At 46.3% G+C, this 18,123-nt stretch overlaps 1 protein-coding gene across 1 annotated transcript in view; it reads right to left on the bottom strand.

Annotated features, from left to right (window-relative positions):
• LOC141194440 (uncharacterized) overlaps positions 1-11,024 on the bottom strand; it is a 36,487-nt gene extending 25,463 nt beyond the window's left edge. The window contains exon 1 of the mRNA XM_073662355.1: positions 10,964-11,024. The gene's annotated coding sequence lies outside the window, so the exon portion shown is untranslated. The remainder of the gene's footprint in view (positions 1-10,963) is intronic.
• Positions 11,025-18,123: the final 7,099 nt, after the last annotated feature.

Below are 18,123 nucleotides of genomic sequence, written 5' to 3'. Positions count from 1 at the left end.
CAATGGAAACCTCAATGCCACTGGATATCTGAAATTGCTACATGATGATGTGCTGCCCTCTTTATGCACTGAAGATGGCACGTTCCCTGAGTTTTTCTAACAAGATGATGCACCACCACATTATGGGTGTCAGGTCCGAGAATTCCTACATGAACAGTTTCCTGGAAAGTGGATTGGTCGTCGTGGGCCAGTTGAATGGCCACCAAGGTCTCCAGATCTGACCCCCTTAGACTTTTAGCTTTGGGGTCATCTAAAGGCAATTGTCTAAGCTGTGAAGATACGAGATGTGGAGCATCTGAAACAACGGATACTGGAAGCCTGTGCTAGCATTTCATCTGCGGTGTTGCTATCAGTGTGTCAAGAGTGGGAGAAGAGGGTTGCATTGACAATCCAACACAATGGGCAGCACTTTGAACAGATTTTATAAGTGGTCATAAACTTGTAAAAAACTCATGAAAGAATAAAGTTATGTTAAAACCAAGCACACCAATGTTTTTATGAAATTCTGAATAAGTCTGATGTGTCACATGACCCTCTTCCCATTGAAAAAATAATGTTGGATCCAAAATGGCCGACTTCAAAATGGCCGCCATGGTCACCACCCATCTGGAAAAGTTTTCCCTCTCCCATATACTAATGTGCCACAAACAGGAAGGTGATATCACCAACCATTCCCATTTAATTTAGATGTATCGATATAAATGGCCCTATATATATTATATATATATATACACAGTACAGATCAAAAGTTTGGACACACCTTCTCATTTAAAGATTTTTCTGTATTTTCATGACTATGAAAATTGTACATTCACACTGAAGGCATCAAAACTATGAATTAACACATGTGGAATTATATACTTAACAAAAAAGTGTGAAACAACTGAAAATATATCTTATATTCTAGGTTCTTCAAAGTATCCACCTTTTGCTTTGATGACTGCTTTGCACACTCTTGGCATTCTCTTGATGAGCTTCAAGAGGTAGTCACCGGAAATGGTTTTCACTTCACAGGTGTGCCCTGTCAGGTTTAATAAGTGGGATTTCTTGCCTTATAAATGGGGTTGGGATCATCAGTTGTGTTGTGCACAAGTCTGGTGGATACACAGCTGATAGTCCTACTGAATAGACTATTAGAATTTGTATTATGGCGAGAAAAAAGCAGCTAAGTAAAGAAAAACGATTGGCCATCATTACTTTAAGAAATGAAGGTCAGTCAGTGTGAAAATTGGGAAAACTTTGAAAGTGCCCCCAAGTGCAGTTGCAAAAACCATCAAGTGCTACAAAGAAACTGGCTCACATGAGGACCGCCCCATGAAAGGAAGACCAAGAGTCACCTCTGCTTCTGAGGATAAGTTTATCCGAGTCACAAGCCTCAGAAATCGTAGGTTAACAGCAGCTCAGATTAGAGACCAGGTCAATGCCACACAGAGTTCTAGCAGCAGACACATCTCTACAACAACTGTTAAGAGGAGACTTCATGGTAAAATAGCTGCTAGGAAACCACTGCTAAGGACAGGCAACAAGCAGAAGAGACTTGTTTGGGCTAAAGAACACAAGGAATGGACATTAGACCAGTGGAAATCTGTACTTTGGTCTGATGAGTCCAAATTTGAGATCTTTTGTTCCAACCACCGTGTCTTTGTGCGACGCAGAAAAGGTGAACGGATGGACTCTACATGCCTGGTTCCCACCGTGAAGCATGGAGGAGGAGGTGTGATGGTGCTTTGCTGGTGACACTGTTGGGGATTTATTCAAAACTGAAGGCATACTGAACCAGCATGGCTACCACAGCATCTTGCAGCGGCATGCTATTCTATCCGGTTTGCATTTATTGGACCATCATTTATTTTTCAACAGGACAATGACCCCAAACACACCTCCAGGCTGTGTAAGGGCTATTTGACCAAGAAGGAGAGTGATGGGGCGCTACGCCAGATGACCTGGCCTCCACAGTCACCAGACCTGAACCCAATCGAGATGGTTTGGGATGAGCTTGACCGCAGAGTGAAGGCAAAAGGGCCAACAAGTGCTAAGCATCTCTGGGAACTCCTTCAAGATTGTTGGAAGACCATTTCCGGTGACTACCTCTTGAAGCTCATCAAGAGAATGCCAAGAGTGTGCAAAGCAGTCATCAAAGCAAAAAGTGGCTACTTTGAAGAACCTAGAATATAAGACATATTTTCCATTGTTTAACACTTTTTTGTTAAGTGTATAATTCCACATGTGTTAATTCATAGTTTTGATGCCTTCAGTGTGAATGTACAATTTTCATAGTCATGAAAATACGGAAAAATCTTTAAATGAGAAGCTGTGTCCAAACTTTTGGTCTGTACTGTATATATATATATATATATATATATATACACACACACACACACAAAGGATGATCCAAAATTAGGTGGTCAGAAAATAATACATATAATTTTATATATGAATCAAAATAAATGTTACTAACACAAGCATAACATTGACAATTAAATTTTATTCTGAACAATAATACAAAAGCCCTTAAATTTTATCAACACAGGTGCTCAAACTGTTTTCCATTACAATTTGCACAGCTTTGAAGTCTGCCTCTTACACTTTGACAAACTTTTTTGCACAAGTCTCTTTGGGTATTAATTTCTTGAAATGACTCTCTTATGTAATTTTTCAAATCACTGACACTTTTTGGTTTTCGACTATAAACTTTGTCCTCAAGTACTTCCCAAAAGAAAAAATCCATTGGGGTCAAGTCTGGTGAACGTGCCGGTCAATCAAGTGGGTCTCTTCGGCCAATCCATTTATTAGGAAATGTTTCATCAAGATACTCGCCACTACATTGTGGCTGGTGGGGTCTGTGGGGGGAGCGGCAGGTGCACAATCCCCACTCCACAAACCTGCACACCCTCGCAGAAATCTTAAACACCTTGATCTACATTCACTTTCCGAGTCTCTTCTCCCTCTTGCAAACATAAGTTCCTTACACAATGCAGATGCTGCCGCTTTATGTAACACCACTATATCTGCATCTCTCAAATCGGCTTTCCCTCTCAGACATACCAAAGCTCACAAAATTAACAGGCAACCCTGGTACACTAGCCTGCCTAAAGAACTAAAGGCGGGCTTCCAGAGTTGCTGAGAGGAGATGGAAAAGATCCCACTCCAAAGAGCACTTCATCGCAATCAAACAGGCCCTCACTACTTTCAAGTCCACACTCACTGCAGCAAAACAAACATACTTCTCATCTGTCATAGCTTCCCTGTCTCCTAACCCTAAACAGCTATTCAACACTTTCAATTCTCTCCTCCATCCCCCATCATCTCAGCTGAAGACTTTGCCTCATTCTTCAAGCAGAAGATTGATAACATCAGAGAAAGCTTTGGCCGACAACCCCCACAGCCCCTGCTCATATCTACTCAGCCCTCCTCCTCCAAAACCAGCTTCTCCGCCATCACGGAAGGTCAACTTTCTGCTCTACTCTCAAGATCACATCTCACCACAATGACTGTTCATTCTCCCTAGTCCTGCAAGCTAGCTTCCCCGGGGTAACCTTGGATTCTGATCTCTCCTTCAAACCACATATCTAAGCCCTTTCTACTTCCTGCCGAATCCAACTAAAAAATATTTCCCGGATCCGTACAATTCTTACTTAATAATCAGCAAAAACCATAGTCCATGCCCTCATCATATCCTGCCTCGACTCCTGCTCTGTGTGGCCTCCGTTCTAACACTCTCGCACCACTCCAATTTATACTAAACTCTACTGCCTGACTAATCCACCTGGTCCCTCGCTATTCCCCAGCCTCTCCCCTCTGTCAATCCCTTCACTGATTACCCATTACCCAGAGACTCCAGTACAAAGCCCTACCCATGACATACAAAGTCATCTACAACCTGTCTCCTCCATACATCTGTGACCTAGTCTCCCGGTACTTCCCTACACACAACCTCCGATCCTCACAAGATCTCATTCTCTACTCCACTCTCTGCTCTTTGTCTCTGCTATGCTCTCGCCTTGGAATCCAGATTCCCACTGCTATTATATCTTTGTTTTCCTTCAGAACGTACCATCTGATGTCTACCTTTGGTCACACAAAACCATATCAATTCAAGTCACCAGGTAGACCAAAAATTTGTATTTCTCACTTAATTATCACTATCTGACTCATCACCAGGAAATTGTTCTACTGTATGCCAATGTAACTCAGAATGAGGCTCCAACAAAGTATGATGGCCCCCACAGCCCCTCATAGAGTATTATGGCCACAATAGCCTGCTAAACAAAATGGGGACACACACTCAGTATGGAGGCCATTAAAGTCCATCAAAGCACACAACACAGTTTAATGGCCCCCACCAGCCGCCCACTCTGTATGAGAGCCCCAAAGGCCCTTCACTTAATATGATGCCCCCATAATTCTTGATATTAAGAAAAAAACCACACACACACTCTACTCAACCAACCCCGTTCCCGAGTGCACTGCTCCGGTCTGTGCAGTGTGAGTACTATACTATCCATACTACAGGTGTAATGTAGTGACATCATTGTGCCTGCAGTGCACAGAGACTCAGATTCACAGGCGAAGGCTGAATGATGGATCAGTGAGCTTTCGAATTCCTGATTCATTAACCTATTCATTGTATTACCGTCACGGGAATGTGTATATAGCTGAAATTTTGATGATTGGGAAGGAGAGGGTGCCCGTTGCTGACCCACACCGAGCCCTCTCAATTCACAGGCATTATAGTGGCTACATGGGCTGCCACTATGGATGATATGCCTTTGCCTATCCAACTATTGTGTGGTAAATATCTCAGAGGTTCTGGGTTCATTAGTATCTGCACCAAGAATGGTGCTGAGTTTTTATTAATTGCCGTGGGGTAGTCGGTGAGATGGGTGGTACAAAATTGTGTGTCTAATGAACAGTACTGTGGGAAACCTCCGCCCCCCAAATTAAAATATATGCACTAAAAACTGGACTAACAACATATATATACTTAAAACTACAAGCTGAATGGCTTACCCTATCCTGTACCCAAACAAAACTGTTACAGCCTAAGTGCGGAGTTTGGCACCCTAAGAGACGACAATAGCATCCCCACACACCATTGGCTGTCCCTCAGAAGCCCTAGATAACCCTGATATACACTGCTCAAAAAAATAAAGGGAACACTCAAATAACACATCCTAGATCTGAATTAATGAAATATTCTCATTGAATACTTTGTTCTGTACAAAGTTGAATGTGCTGACAACAAAATCACACAAAAATCATCAATGGAAATCAAATTTATTAACCAATGGAGGACTGGATTTGGAGTCACCCCCAAAATTAAAGTGGAAAAACACACTACAGGCTGATCCAACTTTGACGAAATGTCCTTAAAACAAGTCAAAATGAGGCTCAGTATTGTGTGTGGCCTCCACGTCCCTGTGTGACCTCCCTACAATGCCTGGGCATGCTCCTGATGAGGTTGCGGATGGTCTCCTGTGGGATCTCCTCCCAGACCTGGACTAAAGCATCCGCCAACTCCTGGACAGTCTGTGGTGCAACGTGACGTTGGAGGATGGAGCGAGACATGATGTCCCAGATGTGCTCAATCGGATTCAGGTCTGGGGAACGGGCGGGCCAGTCCATAGCTTCAATGCCTTCATCTTGCAGGAACTACTGACATACTCCAGTCACATGAGGTCTGGCATTGTCCTGCATTAGGAGGAACCCAGGGCCAACTGCACCAGCATATGGTCTCACAAGGGGTCTGAGGATCTCATCTCAGTACCTAAAGGCAGTCAGGCTACCTCTTGCGAGCACATGGAGGGCTGTGCGGCCCTCCAAAGAAATGCCACCCCACACCATTACTGACCCACTGTCAAACCGGTCATGCTGAAGGATGTTGGAGGCAACAGATTGCTCTCCACGGCGTCTCCAGACTCTTTCACATCTGTCACATGTGCTCAGGAAAGACAAATTGGAGCTAGAGAGGGTACAAAGGAGGGCGACTAAGGTAATAAAGGGAATGGAGGGACTAGAATACCCAGAGAGGTTGTCAAAATTAGGCCTATGTACGTTGGAAAAGAGAAGGCTTAGGGGAGACCTCATAAACATGTATAAATACATCAGGGGGCAGTACAGAGAGCTCTCCCATGACCTGTTTATACCAAGGATGGTGACAAAGACGAGGGGGCACACTATGCGTCTGGAGGAAAGGAGGTTCCTGCACCAGCATAGAAGGGGATTCTTTAGGGTCAGAGCCGTGAGACTCTGGAACTCTCTGGGAGAGGAAGTGGTGATGTCCAACTCACTTAATGAGTTCAAGAGAGGCCTGGACGCCTTTCTTGAGAACAATAAAATTACATCTTATGCTTAGTGATAGTTAATTAATCCAGGGATTTAATCTGACTGCCAGATTGGAGTCGGGAAGTGAATTTTTCCTCAATGATGTAAATTGGCCTATACCGCATGAGTTTTTTTTGCCTTTCCCTGGATCAACGCTGCGGAATAGCTGCAGTGCACAAGAAATAGGCTGAACTCGATGGACGCTTGTCTTTTTTCGGCCTTATAAACTATGTAACAGTGTGAACCTGCTTTCATCTGTGAAGAGCACAGGGCGCCAGTGGTGACTTTGCCAATCCCGGTGTTCTGTGGCAAATACCAAGTGTCCTGCTTCACGGTGTTGGGTTGTGAGCACAACCCCCATATGTGGAAGTCGGGACGTCATACCACCCTCATGGAGTCGGTTTCTAACAGTTTGTGCAGACACATGCACATTTGTGGCCTGCTGGAGGTCATTTTGCAGGGCTCTGGCAGTGCTCCTCCTGTTCCTCCTTGCTCAAAGGCGGAGGTAGCGGTCCTGCTGCTGGGTTGTTGCCCTCCTACGGCCCCCTCCATGTCTCCTGGTGTACTGGCCTGTCTCCTGGTAGCGCCTCCAGCCTCTGGACACTACGCTGACAGACACAGCAAACCTTGCCACAGCTCGCATTGATGTGCCATCCTGGATGAGCTGCACTACCTGAGCAACTTCTGTGGGTTGTAGAGTCCGTCTGATGCTACCACGAGTGTGAAAGCACAACCAACATTCAAAAGTGACCAAAACATCAGCCAGAAAGCATTGGTACTGAGATGTGGTCTGTGGTCCCACCTGCAGAACCACTCCTTTATTGACGGTGTCTTGATAATTGCCAATAATTTCCATCTATAGTCTATTCCATTTGCACAACAGCATGTGAAATTGATTGTCAATCAGTGTTGCTTCCTAAGTGGACAGTTTGATTTCACAGAAGTTTGATTTACTTGGAGTTATATTCTGTTGTTTAAGTGTTCCCTTTATTTTTTTGAGCAGTGTATATATCAAAAAATACACTGATACATTAAATAGGACCACTTATGTCTCAAGGTATATGTAAAGGAAAGTGTATGGTACTCTTCAGAGAATGTTTCAATAATCCGCCTCAACGCGTTTCCCCAACAGGTCCATCAGGAGACTTGATTCAGGGATGTTAATTCATGATGTTCAGCATAGTGTGCCTAATAGCCAGGTGTCCACGTTTAAATATCCTACTTCATCCAAAACCCCTCCACAGACTAGGAGACCCATTCCCTTTCCTAGAAGTGAATTGTCATAGAATATATAGAATGGAGTCTGTCTATAATAATGTACTGCACCTGCGCTACTTCCCATGCACGAGAGGTCCGATAATGTCCATCTTCTAGTGTGCATGTCCGGAAGTGACGTGCTATACAGTTTAATGGCAGATATACTGATTGCTGCCAAACTACTCGTACCCTTCACTGCGCATGACCCTAGTTATGCATTCCACGCCGGAGAGCATCTAGGGTAATTTTTGGTGATTGTGCATGTCCGGACGTATCCGGACGCATACTGAATCTGGATTGCATTCCTCCCATATAGAAAAGTCCTGTCTCTGAGATCAGTATCATGGGAGACTAAAATCAAGTATTGCACATCTTCTCATTATGCAATAGGCATGTAGATCTACTTTATCACTACATAAAATATGGGATGGTGGCCCACAGTATATTCCTAAATGGCCAAATTTGACCCCTATTACATAATTGGAGATATACAATGATCACCACACGTGTTAGTTACTAAATAGTATATATGGGACATAACTGATAAGAAATAATTCTGATATAGAAGCTCAGATATCTTGATGAAGTACAGCAATATGTGAACCTCATTCACAGGGAACTGAGTAGAAATGGGTAGAGTATAAAATCCAAAAGTGTAATTCAGAATATGGATGTATTCATACAAAACAGGCATAGGAAATTTGCTCATCGAGTCCCTTAGAGGCTCGTCAATCCAGTCTGGAAATCCACTCTCTTTCCTTTTTGAGGATACATCTATTGTGATCACCTCCTCTGACACTGGGTTTAACCACCGCAATGATAGAAAAGGAGAGGTTTCCGGTTTCACCTCGATGTGCACTAATTGGGGTGTCCTGACCATGGCATAAATTACCCAAATGCCCCCTCCCCCTAGACTGCCTCTTGGTCATTCAAACATAATCTAGGGGACAGGTGCATGTGGCCATATATAAAAGTCCTGAGGTTTTACAGCTGGAATAATCCCTCTGGAAAAAGGTTTCACCTGTAGAAGAACTCGAAGAAGATTTACATGGTCTCATCCAATTACATGTACAACTTTATCCACATCTAAAGAAACCGCAGACTCTTCTATCTAGCCATGTCCCCTTGGTTGCAGGTTTTTATAGAAACTATGCACTAACGGTCTCTAATTGACCGACCCTTTCTGAAAGTTATTGTGGGAGTAAATCACGCAGCACCCTCAGGTCCAGGTCGGCCAGGGTTTTCTGAGGATATTAAAGATATGGTCACTCTGATTCTCGTAAGTTCCTATTACTTGTGTTATCCCATATTTTTCTTGCTCTCGTGGTTAGGTATGGAGTGTCTGTCTCTCCCGATTTTCTTCAAACAATCGTGTGGAATCCAAAATGTATTGTGAGGACCTTTTTCCATGAATCTAGTGTTCATGTCTATTGCCTGTATATTAAAATCTGTGACATTAGAGCAGTCTCTTCTCAACTGTAAAAATTGGCCCTTGGATATTGCTTTTTTAAGGAGGATGGGGGTGGTGGCTATCCCACTTCAATAGTTTATTAGTGCTTGTAGGTTTATGGTAGATGAGTGTCCCTAAGGTCTCATCCTGTTATTTCTTGATTAGTACATGCAAGAAAGGCAACTGGTAATATTTAAACTCTGATATAAATCTCAGGCCGACTCTATGGATATTGAGTTCCCTGACAAATTCAAGAAACTTTTCACTCGTTCCTGACCAGATGATAAAAATGTCGTCAATATATCTATACCATGCCCCAATATATGGATGCCACCACTTATGATCATCTACGAATATTGTGTTTTCCTCCCACCAGCCCAGGAATAGGTTAGCAAATGAGGGGACACAGCGACTTCCCATCGCAGTACCCCTGAGCTGGTGGAAGTACTTCCTGTCAAAAAGAAAGAAGTTATGTGTAAGAGTGAATTTTAGAAGATCCTCCATGAAGTCATTATGTCTGCTACACTCTATTGATCTCGATTTTAAGAAACGTCTTACTCCTCTGATACCATCCTCATGCGGTATATTACTGTACAAAGCCTCAATATCTAGTAAGGCCTGCTCCCCTACATGCATGTATACATGCTCGAGGGTCTACATGGAGGGGAGCAGGCAAAGGGAAAACCAACTCCAGAGGGATTATTCCAACTGGAGGACCTCAGGCGCTACTGGGGGAACATTATACTGTGTGGGGGCATCATACATACAGTATAAGGGGCATAATGGGGGCATTACACTGTGTGGGGGCATCATACATACTGCATAAGGGGCATAATGGGGGCATTACACTGTGTGAGGGCATCATACATACTGCATAAGGGGCATAATGGGGGCATTACACTGTGTGGGGGCATCATACATCCTGTATAAGGGGCATAATGGGGGCATTACACTGTGTGGGGCATCATACATCCTGCATAAGGGGTATAATGGGGGCATTACACTGTGTGGGGGCATCATACATACTGTATAAGGGGTATAATGGGGGCATTACACTGTGTGGGGGCATCATACATCCTGTATAAGGGGCATAATAGGGGCATTACACTGTGTGGTCATCATACATCCTGCATAAGGGGCATAATGGGGGCATTACACTGTGTGGGGGCATCATACATACTGCATAAGGGGCATAATGGGGGTATTACACTGTGTGGGGGCATCATACATCCTGCATAAGGTGCATAATGGGGGCATTACACTGTGTGGGGGCATCATACATACTGCATAAGGGGTATAATGGTGGCATTACACTGTGTGGGGGCATCATACATCCTGTATAAGGGGCATAATGGGGGCATTACACTGTGTGGTCATCATACATCCTGCATAAGGGGCATAATGGGGGCATTACACTGTGTGGGGGGCATCATACATCCTGCATAAGGGGCATAATGGGAGCATTACACTGTGTGGGGGCATCATACATCCAGCATAAGGGGCATAATGGGGGGAATTACACTGTGGGGGCATCATACATACTGCATAAGGGGCATAATGGGGGCATTACACTTTGTGGGGGCATCATACATCCTGTATAAGGGGCATAATGGGGGCATTACACTGTGTGGGGGCATCATACATCCTGCATAAGGGGCATAATGGGGGCATTACACTGTGTGGTGGCATCATACATCCTGCATAAGGGGCATAATGGGGGCATTACACTGTGGGGCCAGTAAAGGGGTCCTGTACTATGGGAACAATACGTTTCCTCCCTTCCTGTCTCCATAGTTGGGTCGTATGTATCTATTACAGGGAACAGAACAAAAACCTTATGATTCTTATAAAGGGGCAACACAAGACCCCAAAAGAGTCTCCGTGCTGAAGGGGTTAATGCCCCCTGCGCCCAGTAAAGGGGTCTCCACATACCTCCACCTGCAGAGCCGCCACCACATATATGGCTGCTCTGTGCGCACAGGAGCTGTGATGAGGTCACAGGAGGGGAGGAGTCAGGGGTCACATGATCAGGGGCCTCAGTGGATGCAGGACTCTGCTGTGCTGGTTGTCATGGTGCTGGATGAGCTGAAGTTTATGTGTGGGGTCAGGAGGGGTTTACAGTGTGGATGTAGCAGAGCCGCGTGTGTACGAGGTGTACGGAGCAGAGCCGCGTGTGTACGAGGTGTACGGAGCAGAGCCGCGCGTGTACGAGGTGTACGGAGCAGAGCCGCGCGTGTGCGAGGCGTATGGAGCGGAGCCGCGCGTGTACGAGGCGTACGGAGCGGAGCCGCGCGTGTACTAGGCGTACGGAGCGGAGCCGCGCGTGTACTAGGCGTACGGAGCGGAGCCGCGCGTGTACGAGGCGTACGGAGCAGAGCCGCGTGTGTACGAGGTGTACGGAGCGGAGCCGCGTGTGTACGAGGCGTACGGAGCGGAGCCGCGCGTGTACGAGGCGTACGGAGCGGAGCTGCGTGTGTACGAGGCGTACGGAGCGGAGCCGCGTGCGTACGAGGTGTACGGGGCGGAGCCGCATGTGTACGAGGTGTACGGAGCTGCATGTGTACGGAGCGGAGCCGCGCGTGTACGAGGCGTACGGAGCGGAGCCGCGCGTGTACGAGGCGTACGGAGCGGAGCCGCGCGTGTACGAGGTGTACGGAGCCGTGTTATGAGGTGTACGGAGCCGTGTTATGAGGTGTACGGAGCCGCGTGTGTACGAGGTGTACGGAGCAGAGCCGCGCGTGTACGAGGCGTACGGAGCGGAGCCGCGCGTGTACGAGGCGTACGGAGCGGAGCCGCGCGTGTACGAGGCGTACGGAGCCGCGCGTGTACGAGGTGTACGGAGCCACGCGTGTACGAGGTGTACGGAGCCGCGCGCGTACGAGGTGTACGGAGCGGAGCCGCGCGCGTACGAGGTGTACGGAGCGGAGCCGTGTGTACGAGGTGTACGGAGCTGCGTGTGTACGAGGTATACGGAGCGGAGCCGCGCGTGTACAAGGTGTACGGAGCAGTGCCGTGCTTACGAGGTGTGCGGAGCAGAGCAGCGCGCGTACGAGGTGTACGGAGCGGAGCCGCGTGTGTACGAGGTGTACGGAGCGGAGCCGAGTGTGTACGAGGTGTACGGAGCGGAGCCGCGCGCGTACGAGGTGTACGGAGGGGAGCCGTGTGTGTACGGAGCGGAGCCATGTGTACGAGGTGTACGGAGCTGCGTGTGTACGAGGTGTACGGAGCGGAGCCGCGCGTGTACAAGGTGTACGGAGCAGAGCCGTGTGTACGAGGTGTACGGAGCGGAGCCGTGCGTGTACGAGGTGTACGGAGCGGAGCCGCAGGTGTACGGAGCGGAGCCGTGTGTGCACAAAGTGTACGGAGCGGAGATGCATGTGCACAAGGTGTATGGAACAGAGCCACGTGTGTACGGAGCAGAGCAGCGCGTGTACGAGGTGTACGGAGCGGAGCCGTGCGTGTACGGAGCGGAGCCGCACGTGTACGAGGTGTGCGGGGCGGAGCCGCGCGTGTACGAGGTGTACGGAGCGGAGCCGCGCGTGTACGAGGTGTACGGAGCGGAGCCGCACGTGTACGAGGTGTGCGGGGCGGAGCCGCGCGTGTACGAGGTGTACGGAGCGGAGCCGCGCGTGTACGAGGTGTACGGAGCGGAGCCGAGCGTGTACGAGGTGTGCGGAGCCGTGTGTGCACGAAGTGTACGGAGCGGAGATGCATGTGCACAAGGTGTATGGAACGGAGCCACGTGTGTACGAGGTGTACAGAGCGGAGCCACGTGTGTGTACGAGGTGTACGGAGCAGAGCCGCGTGTGTACGATGTGTACGGAGCCGAGCCGCGTGTGCACGAGGTGTACGGAGCGGAGCCACGTGTGTAAGAGGTGTGCAGAGCGGAGCCGCGTGTGTACAATGTGTACAGAGCGGAACAGTGTGTGTGTGAGGAGTACGGAGCAGAGCCGTGTGTGTATGGAGCGGAGCCATGTGAGTACGGAGCGGAGTTCTGTGTGTACGCTGTATACAGCTGTAGAATCCCCAGGTTCAGTCGGAGACACTGCGGCTCTTTATCAGACTGTAGAAGAACTGACTCTGGACACTCGGTAAAACTGCGCTCGGACGTCTCCTGTTTCTCGCACAGATTTTAATAACATAAGGTGGAGTCAGACGAACCCTCCTACAAAACCTGATAACAAAGTCATTACTACAGGACTGGATGAGAAAGGTATTTATTCTACAAGAAACGCTGGGGCCACAAATGAGAGAATCCGGGCCCCGTGGCTGGATATGGCGGGCCCCCAGTGTGTTAGGATCAGATGGGGTCATTGTCCCTGGAGCTTCTCTTCTCAGTATAATGAGACTCTGATCTTGTTCATACTAAGAGGGTTTCAGTAAAATAGAAACTGCGTAAATCTGAGGAGTGTGAGGAGCTGGCCATGGACTAAAGATTACTGGACCAATGGACGTAGAGCAGAGTTCACATCTCTAAGGGATGCAGACTTTTTCCAGCACGGAGCACCGGTTACGTCAATCTTATTGTTGTGTTTTATTAGAGATTTGCTTGCTCGTCAGTTGAGATGGGTGAACCCGAACAGTAAAGTTCGGGATCTGTTCCGAACACCTAGTGATCGAACATGGATCCAGAACTCGGACTTCATCTGACAGCGTGAGTCCGCAGCGCTGTGACCGGTAGTAACAATATTTCCGCCAATCAGAGCCTGTGTTTCCCACGCTGTCACGCAGATGACAGAGTGGGAAACCACAGATGTTTGGGCCCCCCATTCATAAGACTGAGGTTCAGGTTCAGATACCGTTCAGGTACCCAAACCGAAGTTTTTTTAGATGTTCTGCCGAACCCGCTGAACCCAAACATCCACGGGTTCTCTCATTACTACTCGTGAGTTTAAGGAGCACAAATCTCTCCTGGAATGTGTTCAGGCCCAGGAATTGATGTTTCCATTCAGTTACAGTAAGCAGAGGAAAACGTGCGTGCTGGATCTTATGAATATATAAGGCCAGACAGGAGATAGGTAAAGATAAAGCAATCATTCCATTACTCTCATCAGTGTTTCAGGGGCCTCAATTAAGCTATTCACCCAGTCACTAGGAGGAGATGGAAGACGTGCCCTTCATTAGGCGCCTTTCAGACGTCAGTGTTGTGAGTATGAGTGGTGTCCTTTTCCACACGTACTGGAGACACTGACACTCGTAGACCCATTAAAATGAATGGGTATGTGCACATGTCAGTGTGGTTCTACGGACAGTGTATCTGTTTGCAAAACACGCTGATATGTCAGTTTTTTTCTCACAGCACAGGCGGCAAAATGTCTTGCACACATGCACAGTGATGACACATGGATGACATCTGTGTCTCATCAGTATCACACGTATCGGCGCCTGGGAACCAATGGTAACGGTAGAGCTGTTCCTAAGCGCCAGGTGCTGGCCTCATCATTGTCCCCTGAATACGCTATGATCAGCACGAGCAAGGGACAATGTTGAGAGTAGTATTTTGCTCCCGCTGTGTCCTGCTGTAAAACTAAGAATACAATTAAAAAATCCTTATATTCACCTGTCCGAAGATGTCCCCCACTGGAATCCAACTGACCGTCAAGCCGGGGAGAATGACTAGCTACAGCGAGCAGGCCCCTGCTCTGTGCTGAGCTCAGCGAGAGCAGAATACTACTCTCATCATTGTCTCATCATCGCTGATCGCAGTGCAAGCAGGGGACAATGATGAGGGCAGCATTCTGCACCCGATGCGTGAGAACAGCGCTAACTGTACCACTGATTCCCAAGTGCCGGTACTGATGGGGCACATGGGTGACACACGGTTGCTATACATATCACACACATGGACACGGATATCTCCGGTACTGTTTTTTCCAGACAATCAGTGTTTCACTGCTAAACACAGTAAGTCATCCTCACCCTCTTTGTCCGGTCTGCAGTGGTCTATAGGCCTTCATGTTGTAGCTTTTGATTCAAAAGTGTAATGTGATTGTGCACACGAAGACTCAGAAGGATGAACAGACCAGCTTCTCAGTTTATAAAAAGTCTCCTTTTTTAGTTTTCTTACATTTTTTTTAAAAGAGGCAAATTCAGTCTTGTGCCTAACTGCTCCTGAATTCTGTGCCCATGACATGATATGGGCCCATACTGATTCTCTATATGCCCTTAATGTTTTATCCAATTGATTTTATGATAACAATATGGATCGCTGCAACTAATGTCATATTAATAATGACACAAAGCTCCTTGAGGAGACACAAAGAAATATGGAGCTTCATATTAATCAGGTTGCAAAGTAATTTAATGCAAACTGATTGAAGGGAACCTGTCAACAGGATTTTGCTAAGTAAACTACAGGCATTGTCATGTTGGGGCTGTTGCTGTGGTCCTTGTTACATGGAAATTGCTGCTGTTGCCGTTAGATGGAAGTTGTTGCTGCCGTTAGATGGAAGTTGTAGTTGTTATCGTAAATAGATGTTGCCGTTACATGGAAGTTGCCGTTGTTGTTGCCGTTACATGGAAATTGCAGTTGTTGTTGCCTTTAGATAGAAGTTGTTGGTGTTGCGTTAGATGGAAGTTGTTGTCGTTAGATGGAAGTTGTTGTTGTCGTTAGATGGAATTTGTTGCTGCCGTTAGATGGAAGTTGTAGTTGTTACCGTTAAATGGATGTTGCTGTTGGTGTTGCCGTTAGGTGGAAGTTCCCGTTGTTGTTGCTGTTACATGGAATTTGCTGTTGTTTTTGCCTTTAGATGGAAGTTGTCATTGCCGTTAGATGGAAGTTATTGTTGCCATTAGATGGAAGTTGTTGTTGCCATTAGATGAAAGTTGTAGTTGTTGCCGTTAGATAGAAATTGTTCTTGTCGTTAGATGAAAGTTGTAGTTGTTGCTGTTAGATGGAAGTTGTTGCCATTACATAGAAGTTGTTGTTGCTGCAGTTAGATGGAAGTTGTTGCCGTTAGATGGAAGTTGTTGTTGCCATTAGATGGAAGTTGTTGTTGCCGTTAGATGGAAATTGTTCTTGTCGTTAGATGAAAGTTGTAGTTGCTGCAGTTAGATGGAAATTGTCATTGTTGTTGCCATTTGATGTAAATACAATTCATGGAATAAATGGTAGTATATGTACCCAATGGGGAACATATATTAAACTATATTATAACCTGACTATGTATATATAATTAATTCTGTACTACCATAGTACGGACCAAGTCAGGGCCAAATCTTCAGTAACACAGAAAAACAAATAAAAAATACGAAAAATAGCCCACTTAATTTATGCAAAAGAATCAAGGTTTATTAAGGGGTAATAACAAGCACAAGAGGGGGGTAAAGTGCAAAGTGCAGATGGTAAAAACCATAGAGATAGCACCACGTGGCAGCTGCCATAAATAATATATATGATTATACCCAATTTGCAAGCATGCTTGATGGGTGGTACAAAAAGCAGATTTACAATCAAGAGTGTGTATCAATTAATACATATTATCCAACTCGATGTACCAGATAGTATTACCTATGAAGCCCTGTACGAGTGCCTAAATAGTTGAAGACATTATATATTGTAAGCCTAGCCCTAAATAATTGATTTTGTATAATTCAAAGTACCATCCACACACATGTCAAAATAGTAGAGGGGTCACCATAGCCCTGTGTATACATACCAGGGAATAAAGCGTGGAAAGGCACGGCAGGTACAGGGACATAAGATGTAAGCTGCACACGTGGAGCTATCGCCCTGACGCGTGTTTTGATTTCCCTTCGTCAGGAGGCATGGGAAAGTGCACGGTGCAGGAGTATATAAAGGTGGCAGAGCTCACCGCAGACTGGAAGTGGCCAAAGAGACCGGGACACCAGCCGGCGTCCGCGTCACATGACAGCCATCGGCAGGGAACACGAGCATGTGACCTGACGTGAGACGCCACCTTAGATACGGAGAGCGCCCCGGAATGCACGCATGCGTACAAGGTTACAATCACAGTATGTAGCAATATATATGCTAGATCCGTGCATTCATTATAGATCAGCAAAATGAATTAGAATGCATATATATGTACCAGAATGCAAAAACAGAGGAAGAGAACACAATCCCTCAACCATATGCACACATTATTATTATTCCAAATCAATCACATGTAGACCCCATCTTAATTACTATCAAAAGATGCAAAAACATGATGAATAACAATTATATTAAAAATTTGCATACAGATGGCAGCAAATAATGAAAACCTTATTCAGAAAAGTGCCATAGGGTAAACAACAAACCTGTAATACATCACATGATTATTTAATAAAAACTAAGGAACAATATATAATCTGCATAGAGTTTCCACGGGCCCAAATAGTGACAGCAGTGTCCATACATTATAATATGAAGTGGTTTCAGATTGTTCAAGGTAATGTTGAGATAATTCATTGCATCCAAATCAAATGAAGGGACCAGAAAAAAGGTCCTAAACAACATAGAAAAAATGATATAATAGTGAGTAAATGAATAAAAACAATAAAAACACGGTTAAACCATCAAAACCTGCACAGACGGAAAAGAATAAAATAGAGCGGAGAAGAGTGGATGATCAAAGGAAGGGTACATCACTAATGCTTTCGTTTAGTCCGTTCGGATGGAGTGTATCCAAAGTCCATATCCAACGTGATTCTAGTTGGGCCAATCTCTGTCCAACCTTACCTCCACGTATATTAGGTATAGAATCAACACCCCTAATCCTGAGGAAAGAGGCATCACAATTGTGATAGATTTAAAAGTGTCGTGGTATTGTCTTCAATGTGGATGTGTGGAGCCGCGTGTGTACGAGGTGTACGGAGCGGAGCCGCATGTGTGCGAGGTGTACGGAGCAGAGCCGTGTGTGTACGAGGTGTACGGAGCAGAGCCGTGTGTGTACGATGTGTACGGAGCAGAGCCGCGTGTGTACGAGGTGTACGGAGCGGAGCCGCACGTGTGCGAGGTGTACGGAGTGGAGCCGCGTGTGTACGAGGTGTACGGAGCGGAGCCGCGTGTGTACAAGGTGTACGGAGCGGAGCCGCGCGTGTACGAGGTGTACGGAGCAGAGCCACGCGTGTACGAGGTGTACGGAGCA

The sequence above is a fragment of the Phyllobates terribilis genome, unplaced genomic scaffold (assembly GCF_046119375.1).
Source record: "Phyllobates terribilis strain yellow unplaced genomic scaffold, ASM4611937v1 Scaffold_71__1_contigs__length_7168151, whole genome shotgun sequence".
NCBI classification, from domain to species: domain Eukaryota; kingdom Metazoa; phylum Chordata; class Amphibia; order Anura; family Dendrobatidae; genus Phyllobates; species Phyllobates terribilis.
The sequence above is the reverse complement of the archived record's forward strand: the minus strand, read 5'-3'. Positions and strand labels throughout refer to the sequence as shown.